The sequence below is a fragment of the Pyxicephalus adspersus genome, chromosome 1 (genome assembly GCF_032062135.1).
Source record: "Pyxicephalus adspersus chromosome 1, UCB_Pads_2.0, whole genome shotgun sequence".
NCBI lineage: Eukaryota > Metazoa > Chordata > Amphibia > Anura > Pyxicephalidae > Pyxicephalus > Pyxicephalus adspersus.
Window position 1 is genome coordinate 64,798,616 of NC_092858.1, and position 12,336 is coordinate 64,810,951.

Below are 12,336 nucleotides of genomic sequence, written 5' to 3' on the forward strand. Positions count from 1 at the left end.
CAACATTGTTGATGGTATGGGAGTGCAGTACTGCATCATATGCTGTCATCCAGACAAGGTATTCACAGGGAAGGCCTGCAAAAGTTTGGTTGCTAATCTGGCCTGCCTACAGTCCATGCCTGTCATTCCATTGAAAAGATTTGGCCCATTATGAAATAAAAAAAAAAAACAAGTAGATCCTGACCTGGTAAGTATCTCACTTTGTCGCCATTATGGCAAAACCCAGATTTCCCCCGAATGAACAGGGGCATTATGTATGGTGGAGCAATAAGGGATTTTTCCATATAGGCAATTTTTGGATGGTAAAAATATCATTTGTAGCTCCCACCTACAGGATAAATTTTCCCTCCCACCCACAGAAATGTTTCACTATTATCAAATCAGATCATTTATCCAATCTAAACTTAAAGGTCTTTCTACCCCTAACCAGAGCACAGCATTTGAGAAGTCATGCCATTCCATTACTGATGCTAAGGGGAGAATTTTAGTGGTTTATGCAGCCTTTTTCCCAATGATAAAAGATTGTTCCATATGTCTCAAGGGGACGCAAATCTGACAGAGGAGTGGGTGGGTCCCGATTGGCAAGCTTTGGCTGCCTCTATATCTTCAATTTCTTTAAACACATCCCTTATTGAAGCTAACTACAAGGTCTTGCTGAGATGGTATATGGTGCCCACCCAGATTCATAAAATAAATCCTACTATCCCCCCTCTGTGTTACAGAGGCTGTGGACAGATGGGCACCATGTTTCATGCTTGGTGGACTTGTCTTAAAGTCCAAAGGGTCTGGATTCGCATTTTTAACTTGCTGTTTTCTGTCACACAAATCAATATATCAATATTCCGAGAAAAGTGGCGAGTGCTTTGTTCTCTAAACTACCAGGCTCCTAAACTTCAATGCAGATTAGTCAAATATATTCTCTTAGCAGTTCGCATCACGATTGTTTGCTATTGGAAAGCCTCTACCATTCCACTTGATTTTACTAAACACAAACTAAACTGGATCATGACAAATGATAAATTAACCTGTACCTTGCAGAACAACATGGAGACATTTTATAAAACTTGGAACCGGTGGATATCCTCCTAGGTATGTGAGGTACTCACTTCTATTTGTTGTATGCTACTTTAAAGTGTGACTATGTTTTGACTTTTTTTCTTTTTCTGCACACTTGATATTGATATAATTAATGTCGCTCTTTTTGTTTAAATTGTAACACTATTTTTCTCATGTTTTTTTATGCCAAAATCATATGTAAGCAGTGTTAATATTAATAATAATAATCCATATATATGTGGAATACTTGTTTATACTTATATTACTTATTATTACGTATTTATTACTTATATTTTTATATGTCTACAATGTAACTGCTGTAATTTATTTCTGAAAAATTTCAATAAAACCTTTTGAAATACAAGATCATTATTTCACCATCTGAACTAAAGCAAAGTGTTTCCCCATTTCCCAAATGTTTACAAGTGTAAAAGGAGGACTAGCACATAAGTGAGCTGTCCCCCTGTCCCAGTATTTTTGTAACATGTCAATGGTATAAAAGTTTAAATTAACATACCATATATACCTAAATATAAACCAATCCAATAGAAAACAAGGGAGCTACTTTTACCTTAAAAAACAGGAAAACCACATTGACTCAAGAAAAATCTAGGGCATAATATGTGTCTGTCACTGCTAACAGTTAAAACAATAAAAACAGAAATGCCAATAAAATAAATATGGGTAAATACGTGACGCACTTGATCTATGGTGTATTAGTTTTACATTTATTTTGAAGGGGTGAACATTTAAAGTCATAGTACATCTCATCTCAACATATCTTTTTTTCCACCTTTTTACAGGTTAAAGTATGTTTACCTTTTGAGTTGTTTATTATGGGTCATGATCTTTTGTAATCATGTAAAGTCTGTTACAAACACATAAGGCCTGATTTATGAAAGTTCTCCAAGGCTGGAGAGAATACACTTTCATCAGTGAAGCTGGGTGATACAGAAAACCTGGAATGGATTTTGAATGGAATTGCTATTTGTTAGTAAATATTTTTAATCCTGGACCAGATCCATTCCAGGTTTGCTGAATCACCCAGGTTGACTGATGAAAGTGTATTCTTTCCAGCTTTGGAGAGCTTTAATAAATCAGGCCCCTTGTGTTTGACAGCTCTGATCTGTTAAATCAGAGACAAATGCAACTCCAGGACAGGCAACTTGGTGTAACCAGAGTAAAAAACAAGATTCAACTTCTGTCTTCTCTTCTCTTCCAGTCTTCTTGCTCCGTCACGGATCTTGCACTTCGCACCAAAGCTGCAAAGGACCAGCAATAATGTATTTGATCCACTGGTTTTTGTTTTGCAGTGGTAATTCAGCATGAAGATTATGATAAACCAAGTTGTAAACATAGGATCCAATAAGTTCCCTATAAGGAAAATTATAGGTTAACATGTACAGTGTCATACATTTCTTTTATACTAGCCTAAAAGTAAAGGTTAATCCTCATATCCCATAACCACGAGAAATATTTAAAAATATATACTGTGATATCAGCGTAAGTCAAAAGGCCATTTTCATCAGCGATAATTTTATGTGGGTTTAGTATTTTTATGCTGATTTTTAAATATGCGTTTATTTATTAACTTTTTTAGTACTTCTAGTTTTTCTGAATGAAAGTAAATATATATTTATGATATTTGATATAATTATCCTATATATATTGCAAGATCTAATGACAATTATCTTTCTTTTTTCATGTTACTGACATTTTATCGGATATTGATTTAAGTTGCTATCATGCCTAGAAATTGTATTATTCATCCAGACAGTTGATATGTGTGTGGTTCCTTCACAATGAAAGCACAACACCGGCCAATTACCACAGATCTGAAAAAAGACATAGAAATCGTACCAGCTGTTCACTTGGTGACCGGGATAAATCTGTGCCAGTTGTTCCAATGGATTGCATGACTGGCTAAATTTGCGAAAGGCAGTGGTGCCATTTGCAATTCTGATGGTGTGAAGGGAACCATGTGATCATCTAAACGGTTGCTATTTTTGTTGCTTGAACACAAGTGGATTCTCATCTTAAACTAAGCACAAGATTGTACATTACAGTCTGGATTCTGCAATTGGAAATGTTCCTCATAATGATTCATTGCCTGATCCTGTACTACCACATGATGGACTTCCGTAGAGGGTGATGAGGAATACCTGATGAAGCTGTAAATTGATAGGAATTATTCAAACCCTAATACGTTGGTGAGGAAGATTCAGAACCAGAGATTTTTTCACAAACAGAACTGAATGATCTCATTTGTGATCTAAATCCATCCAAAGATAAAGTAGAACTTGATTGCAAAGGGTGTTAATGTAACGCTTTACAGAACACAAAACATAACTTGACAACTTTCTTCACTCCCATCTAGAGTTCCTTCCAGAAAATCTTACCGTGGTGAGTGATGAGCAGTGGGAACATTTTCCCCAGGACATTCAGTCAATGGATCATCTCTACCAAGGTTTATGGAATAATAGTATGATGGCTACTGCTGGACGCTGTTCCATGCTGTGTAAGCATTTTTGAAGAAACGGGCTGACTGACCCTTTCTTAATATTTATGTCACTTTGTACCTATTTGATTTCCTATTTGAATTAATTCTGAATTATACAAGGAGTATCTCAAATGATTACAAGCCATTGCTGAGTGTGATCCCATAACAAGTGTGTAAGTCAGAATTTCTGCAACCTAAAAATTATGGAAACTAGGGGCAGAAAAACAAATAACATTCTTGAAGAGAAGTCAGCTATGGAAGGCCAACGTTTTTTGGCAGTATAGGTTTCCTTTAAATTGCTGGTATGTTAAGATATCAGCCAAACAAGGTGTGCATTGCCATTTTTTTATGTCAATTCACTTGTCAATTTGCAGGAGAAGAATGTGCAATAAATTACAACTAGGCAATGGCGGAAGGAATGGAGCAGACTCTTCATATTCAATGACAGAACAAGACCTGTAAGGAGCTGAAGGGTAGATAAGAGACAAAACTGAGCATCTGTCCTCTTTAGCACCTGCTAGTGGTGACAGCAAGCAGCTGCTGCAGGAAGAGATGATTTTAGCACTATTTTGTGTCGCATGTCCCAATGATCTGGTGAAAACTCATGTTTCTCCTAAAAGCCAGGTACCTGCTGGAGCTGACTTTTTGCGATCAAACTGCAGGGGCAAGTAAAGTAAAAATAAAATAGAGTGAAGGTGTATTTATTCCTTGAACTGAAATTTCACTGTAAGATTAAATTAAATCTACACAATATGGGAAACAAGTGTTAAAACAACCATTTTGATGCTTTTTGGTAGCTGTAGGTATTCAGCACTAGGTGTTGCAACATATGAGCCAGTATCAGCATCCACAGGGTACGGTGGCCAGAGGTTGGATTAAGTCGTCACCCTTCAAGTCCAAGTTGAGTCTCAAATCATTGACACCAAGTCCCGTGTCAAGTCTCAAGTCACCAAGAATTTTTCCAAGTTCCAGGTCAAGTCACTTAATTTATCAAGTCATTTGGAAGTCATACTTAGTCTGTTATAATGCTTTCCTCCCCACATTCCTTGCATTCTAAGTGCACTAAGTTTGGCTTTCTCCGCTGACAGCTGAAGGGGACGGGGAGGAAGGCAGTGAGGCTTCAGTAACACCGCCTTCCTCCCCGCCCCCTTCAGCTGTCAGAAGAGAAAGCTGTGGACTTAGAATGCAAAGAAGGCGGGGAGAAAGGCGGTGTTACAAAAAATTCACTGCAAGTTGAGTTGCAAGTCGCTGGAAGAAACCCCTAAGTCGAGTCGCCAATTGTTTATTAGGTGACTTAGGTCAGACTCAAGGCAAAGTTGCGCGACTCACTAACCTCTGACGGTGGTAGGAGTTTGTATTTTCATACCTAAAAATATGGCAGCATTGGAAGCATGTTTGGTATTATGTGTTACCCCAACACAATAGTCTAAATCACTCGTCGCCATCCTTTCGGACCTCACAGACCACTAAATTCAAAATTTTAAATCCACTGTATGCATGGGGAGCCATGTGTCACTCAAAGGGGAAGAAACTTCCCCCAGAGTGACGTCATGATTCCAGAACCCGCCCATTCTCCCATCGCAGGCTTAGATCTGCTTGCTAAACATCCTGGGGGGACAGTAGGGCAGGGCTGTGGACAAAACAAAAGTTGTCCATACAGGAGACATTATCAGCGAGGTCAGGAAAAGGTAACGGTAAGAGTAATTTTTTATGCGGACCACCAAAATTTTCTCTCAGGTGGCGACCCCTGGTCTAAATGGTCCCTAAATCCATGTGGGCAAAGAGACTTCTAAGAGAGAGTCAAATTATTTTCCCAGCTAATAATCCCAGCTTTAAGACCAACAGTACATTTTGCTTTTCCTAATAAAGCTTTGTGTACATTGCAAAGGAAGATTTCAGGTGTTAATAAAACACATTTATTAACACTTGCAATTACACTTTCCGTTTGTAATATGTGTTAATGCAATTTTAATGCATCAGCACCTAAATATTGTTTAATTGCAGGAAAACAGCTAAATACAGAGCTGAATTGTGTCAACCGTTTTGCCTATTAAATTAATTTTAATTCTAAGAAGCAAAAATTGTGATTTGTAGACATCTGTCACTTTGTACAAATCTCAGGAAGATCACTCATCTAGTTTTTTTGTTCATCTGTAATAATTCTGGATCAACTGTTTTCTAATTGGACAGAGAATATAAATATACTTTACTGTCTAATAAACAAACTAAAAGTGGAGGAGTGAGCGAAGTCACCAGGATATGTGTTTTCATTCAAAAGACTTCCTATAAACTTTTAATGTAAAATAAATAGAATGGAACAATTTTCTTACAACAATACCATGAATAAGTTAGTATAGGAAAGTAATAGAACTACCTATTGCAATACATCATGACATTACATAAATGGAAGACATAAATACAGAAATAATTATTGTCAAGGACCAGGGATTCTCCATCAAGAAATAAGAGACAAGTCATAGTCAGATCCTCCAAAAAAAAAAAAAAACAATGTCTGGAGGAAAACAGGTATAAAGAGAAGATATGTCTATAGTTAGCAACATTCATACTGGATCAATTTATAAAAGCCAATTTAAAAAACAATACAAAGTATTATGCATATAATTGGCTATCACATAAGTCAAAGACTGTTATTGAGAGTCAGTGTACTTGGGTTGGAGTTTAGGTAGCAGACCCTATTCTAGAGACTATTGAAATAAAGTAACCCCCTATAAACCTTAAGCCATATATAACAATGTTTTGTAGATATTCAAACAAAAAAACATTTAGTTTTTCGTTATTGAATCATTTATTCGTTTTGGCATAACTTTCCCTAGCCATTAAAATATCCAACATGCTATTTCTATAATCTTAATTAATAGTCCATAATAAATAAACTACCCTCCTTGTCAGCTTTCTTAATTGAACTGTCATGCTGCAGTGATTACAGTAGGAAAAGTTCTTCCTTAGTTAATTGTAATAGGATCTATTCTTGTCTATCCCACCTTATGTTTGGTAACTATTTTAGGATTAGCCATAATGGTGGGACGATGTCCTCGTAGTACAAATGTACTCTGTATCATGAATGGTGCTTTGGAACTGGATATAGCCATAATCATGCATGTTTTGAGTGGGGTTTAAGGTAATTTCAATGTCATATGATCATATGTTTTAATTTGGTGGGTTTTATTATATGTATATATACAGCTATAAGAGAGTAAATTTTAGTTTGTTTTGAGCCATTAAAAACCTCTGGACTGGAAATATAACCTTGTACTGTTCATAAAAAAACTCTAGTGCAAAATCACTAGTGCATGGTTTTCTCTGAATATGAAGTGTATATATGCTAAATCATATTTTTTTTAATTTTGGGATGGAGTAGGGAAAGAAGTAAACAGTGACTGATTGTGACCTTTTTTATTTGCAAGCTGTGCCCATTTGGGGACAATTTTCAATCTATCCCTTTTCTGGTGATAACCTAGAATTCTGGATTTCCCATAATTTTGAGTACTATTGATAATGGTCACCAAGGCAAATGTAGAGGAAAATCTGGCCAGTGGGGATACAGAGAGCAATAAAATAACCCAGCAAGGATTCAAAACCTCACCTACTCTTCAAAAGATAAAAAAAAAACATTTTCACTTTACCCAGATTTAATTTTTAATTAATTTTATGCATATACAGTAGACTTTATAGAAATAATAATGATTTTTCAATATATTTAGTGTATTTCAGGTCTGCTAAATCCAGAAATGTCATCAGTTTCATTAAATTGGCTCTAGTGATACAGGAATCGGAATAGATTACTTTACCAACAACAAATATTAACACAGCAAAATATTATCAATCTTTATGTACACAGATGTTTTGCATTTTATATATTAAATGTAGAATTATTTTCAATAGACTTTCATTTGCCTTCTTTTTTATTCATACATTTTCTTTTTTTACAGAAATAGGAGTTATTCAAGAAGAAGTTGTTTAACCTTCTGAGCGGTAATCCCGAGTGTGTTTAAATTATTTTGTATTGGATTCAATACAAAATATTTGTATTGAATTCAATACAAAGTAATCTATTGTATATATAATATATTATATGCTGCTGTACAGTTATATTACAGGTTTCAGTATTTTTGATTTATTCATGCGCCCTTGTGTTAACAGATTTTTGTGTTTTTTTATTTAGGGTTATTTTTAAATTTATTACATTTATTAAATATTGGACATAATTTGGTGAGTTATGCCTAAAAATTACAGGCCTACAATGTAAATTACATTTTCATGACAGATAATGTACCACTTTTAGAAATTTAAATCCGGACAGAAATGAACAGCCCAGGAGGGTAAATGACCCTAAAGTATTTTGCTACATTTGTGGTGAATATTCTTAGCTAACAAAAAGAAAAAACATTACAGAATTTGTGAAACAAGCATATCTTGCATTTTTTGGTATTAAATTGGGGGACCAAGATAAGTATTGGTCTCCCCATATGGTATGCAAAACTTGTGCACGTCACAAGTGTTCACGTCAATTGAAAAATGGAAAACTGAAAAGTTTGAAATTTGGTGTACCTATGGTATGGCAAGAGCCCAAAAATTGCTTCTCAGCCTTTTGGCTAAGATCAAGTGTAGTACCTAATCCTTCCAGTGTGCAGGGGAGGATTGGTGCTGTATTCCTGGCAAGAATGCAATGCACTAGTACACCTGCTAGGATGGACAACTAGATGGTGATGCTCTGTAAGGGGCCACCCTATGCTAATTCCTCTAGTTAGCGCCAGAGAGAGGCATGGGGCCTGCCCTGATAAGGAACTCCCAGATAGTGGTCTGTCCCACTGGTTGGAGCAGAGAACCCTTGGACTGGCCCTCAGGTCTTGAGAGCGGGCCGAATCTTGCTTAGTGTCGTCCTCCTGGAGTGGTGTACCAGGGGTACCCTAAAATCACTTGGGAGTGGTGAACCCACAGTTTATTTTTGGTACACAGGCACTTCACATTCTGATTAAGCACATCGCCTTCATTCTGCACTAGCTGCGGCTAGTACAGATGGGCAATTTTTTACTCTGTGTTATGCACTGAGCACTATTATTTATGTTTTTTTCTGTTGTCACTATCACTGATGTGGTAATTGTGTGCCACTTTTTGATGGAGGGTGCTATTCCCTTATGGGCTAGCCCTGAAGTTTCGGGGAGTACTTTGGCCTTGGGGTCAGGTACTCTCCCTTACTGGGAGTCTCTCTTCAGGAGAGCCCCCAGCCTAGTATCTGTTGGGACTGCCTATGCAGTCCCATAGAGAAAGGACCCAGTCTGACTTCGGTCAGGCGAGCAAGTAGGCCCATTCCAGCTTCGGCTGGATGGCCTTAATACCCAGCCCCCGTCAGTAGCCTTGCCCCGGGGGGTCTTGGGAAACTGGGGATCACAATAGTACTCCAGTGCATGTTTTTTGTGTGGTGTTTTTGCACTTACACTTTTTTTTCGAGCACAGGGTTTTTGTTTAGTGGATCACGTTTCGCGTAATTCATTAAAAAAAAAAAAAAGAGCCCAAAATTCATCATAATGATTTTTTTTTTGTGCTGTGAATGTAAAAGGTTTCAATCATTAAAAGAAAAACAAGTGGGAGTACCCTGATTTGGAATCAGCAAGACGACCTGTGCTCCATGGTGCTGATGTTCCCATACCAGTGTTAAGTGCACTCCCTTATATTCCTGTATCCAAGGAATATACGGAGGATATACAGGGTTTGAATTGTAATCCATGTAATCCAGGAGTTAGCAGTGGAAGTGAATATGAAGTGTTTCATCAAACCACCAGTTCTCCCAAGAAGAGCTCAATGATTTAATATGTGACCTAAGTGTGTCAAAAAAGCCTCTGAACTTTTAGCATCCAGGCTAAAAGAAAAGCACTGTCTGAGACCGGAAGTTAAAATAACAGTTTATAGGACAAGAGAGGTGACACTTCTACCGTAATTCAGTGAAGGTGGAGACTTCCCGTGTACTGTTGTAACATCCCTTGACTACTAGCCCATATGGGAGTACCAGAATAACGAGCAGAAGACTGGCGGCCTTTCATAGACAGTTCCACTCGAAGTTTGAAATCTGTTTTACTGCATAATGTCAGCTGCTATGCATCAATTCCAATTGGTCACTCAACAAAACATAAATAAGAATATGAAAATATCAAAATGTTCTTAAAAAAAAGCTTTGCTATCATGAACACAAATGGTCCATATGTTTTGATTTAAAAATGGTGAACTTCCCATTTGGACAGCAAAGTGGATACACAAAGTACCCGTGTTTCATCTGATTGTGGGATAGTAGAACAAAGCAGGATCACTGGAAAAAAAGTGACATGGCCTCCAAGGGAAAACATGAAAAAAGGTGCAGCGAACATCATTAATGAGCCAATGGTTGACAAAGAAAAAAATATTTCTCCCTCCACTACACATAAAGTGATTTGTTAGAGCTCTGAACAAGGACGGTGATTCCTTCAAATACATTTGTAGAGTCTTTCCTGATACATTTGTAGATTGAGTACTGAAAAAAAAAACAGGAATCTTTGATAGACCCCAGATTCAGAAACTGATAAATTATTCAAATTTCACAAGTTACATGACTGATACTGAAGCTTCTGCCTGGCCCAGCTATGTCATGGTTGTCAAGAACTTCTTGGGTAACCATAAAGCACAAAATTATGAGGAACTGGGTAAATTTGGGTGCTACTCTGAGCATAAAGGTACATTATCTCCACAGCCATTTGCAAAAATTTCCAGAAAACCTTGGTGATTTCAGTGAGGAACAGGGGGAGAGGTTCCATCAAGATATAAAGGTAATAGAAGAAAGGTATCAGGGCAGATGGGATAGACACATGATGGCAAACTACTCCTGAAGCCTTCAATGTGATTGTCCTGATCATCAGAATAAAAGGAAATCATACAAACTGAGTTTTTCAATGACTTCTTTGTGATTAGTTCTGTAAATATACTGAATACAGAATATATTGACATTAAGTATTTCAAAATTTAATTTTGTATATGTAGGCATATCTAGTTTAATTTTGCTTAATTTTCATGTTTCATTAGTTTTCCATAAGGTTATTATTGAGGTCATTATTTCAAAAACTAGAGCCAATCTGGGAAAACCAATTCCATTGTTGGAATCTGTGCATCAAACATAACCTAAAATGACTTAATCTAATAATCTTTTAGCCTGGATGTGAAGCCCAATACTTATCTTGGTCCCCCAGTTTAATATTAAAATATGCAAGATATGCTTGTTTCAAAAATTCTGTAATGTTTATTCTCTGTTTTTGCTGAGAATATTCACCACAAATGTAGCAAAATACATTAGGGTCATTTAAACAACTTCTTCTTGAGGAACTCATATTTCTGTAAAAAAAGAAAATGTATGAATAAAAGGAAGGCAAATAAAAGTTTCATGAAAATAGTGCTACATTTAATATATAAAATGCAAAACATGGGTGTAAATAAAGTATGATAATAATATGCTGTGTTAACATTTGTTGTTGGTAAAATTGTCTATTATGATTCTTGTATCACAAGAACTAGAGCCAATTCAATGAAACTGATGTCATTTCTGGATTCAGCAGACCTCAAATACAGACAAAAATCCCTGGCAAGTGAAAAGTTTTTTTTTTGTTGAGCTGTGCTATTAATAAACAGGATTTATATATCGCCAACATATTACGCAGCTCTGTACATTAAATAGGGGTTGCAAATGACAGACAGTTACAGACAGTGACACAGGAGGAGAGGACCCTGCCCAGAAAAGCTTACAATCTAGGAGGTGGGGGAGGTATCACATAATAGAAGGGGGTATATGGAATTGTGGGAAGTAGTGATGGATTAAAAGACAAAAGAAGGGAGCGTGGCTTCCGCATGGCCGAGTGAGGAAGCAGACAGACTGAGCTCTGTGCCTGATATGTCCCCCACTATGCCTTCAAAACCCGAGCAGTCTGGCAAAGGAAAGAAGGAGGAAACACCCGGTGGCCACTTCGGCCCCAAAGGACATTCGGGAGGTGATATTCACCTATTAGTCTATTTACCGCACTCACAGCAATCACCAGGAGATCCCAAGATGGCCATCGCAGCAGCAGGCTCCGTACACAGCCATGAGGCTCCTTCCTCTCAGCACCATGCAGTACAAGCGAAGATAGCACTGTTCCATCAGGTGAGCTTCTATCCTCTTCTACTTTTGCTGAAATGAAACCCTTTTCAAGCTCTTTACCTAATAGAGCAGATTTAGAAGCCCATACCCCCCACCTTGAGGCTTCCTTTAAACAAGAAGTGGCAGAACTGAAAAAGAACCTTAAAGCTACACAAGAAGCCATCACTGTACTGCGGGCAGACCATGCTACATTGTCTACCAGGCTGACCACTACTAAAACCCTGCTCCATGAACACACTCGCAAATTTAATACGCTTTTTGGTTCTATTGATGATTTGGAAAATCACAACAGGTGAAATATTGTGCAAACCCAGGGATTACCAGAGTCTACCACCGCTTCTGACCTGATGGCTACCACTAAAGTTGTATTTAATATGCTACTGGGCCATCCTGTGGACACAGATATCCTTATTGATGGAGCACATAGAGCCTTAGGTCCAAAACCATCTGATCCCACTCATCCAAGGGCGGAAATTGTTGCAGCAAAAACGTTTCTTGGACTTTGATGGGGCCGAATTGCAATTCCTTCTGGTTTTATCAAGGCCCTTCTTAGGGCCCTCAAACACCTTTTAGATGTGCTTAAATCAAGGGACATACCATACCGCTG

General features: G+C 37.5%; 1 pseudogene; it reads left to right on the forward strand.

Annotated features, from left to right (window-relative positions):
• The first annotated feature begins 8,149 nt into the window (after positions 1–8,149).
• LOC140321926 (U2 spliceosomal RNA) lies at positions 8,150–8,262 on the forward strand (annotated as a pseudogene).
• The last annotated feature ends 4,074 nt before the right edge of the window (positions 8,263–12,336 follow it).